Source organism: Marmota marmota, unplaced genomic scaffold, assembly GCF_001458135.2.
Source record: "Marmota marmota marmota unplaced genomic scaffold, marMar, whole genome shotgun sequence".
In the NCBI taxonomy this organism is placed as follows: Eukaryota; Metazoa; Chordata; class Mammalia; order Rodentia; family Sciuridae; genus Marmota; species Marmota marmota.
The window spans coordinates 19,337,252-19,337,464 of NW_026000174.1; positions in this window are offsets into that span (position 1 = coordinate 19,337,252).

Here is a 213-nt window from a genome sequence, read left to right on the forward strand (position 1 = left end):
ACACACCTGTAATCCCTGGGACTCAGGAGACTGAGGCAAAAGGGTTGCAAGTTCTAGTCCAGCCTCAGCAACTTAAGCAAGGCCCTAAGGAACTTAGGGAGACTGTCTCAAAATAAAAAAATAAAAAGGGCTGGGGAGGTATCTTAGTGGTAAAACACACCTGGGTTCAATCCTTGGCAGCAGGAAAGGAGGAGGAGGAGGAGGAGGAGGAGG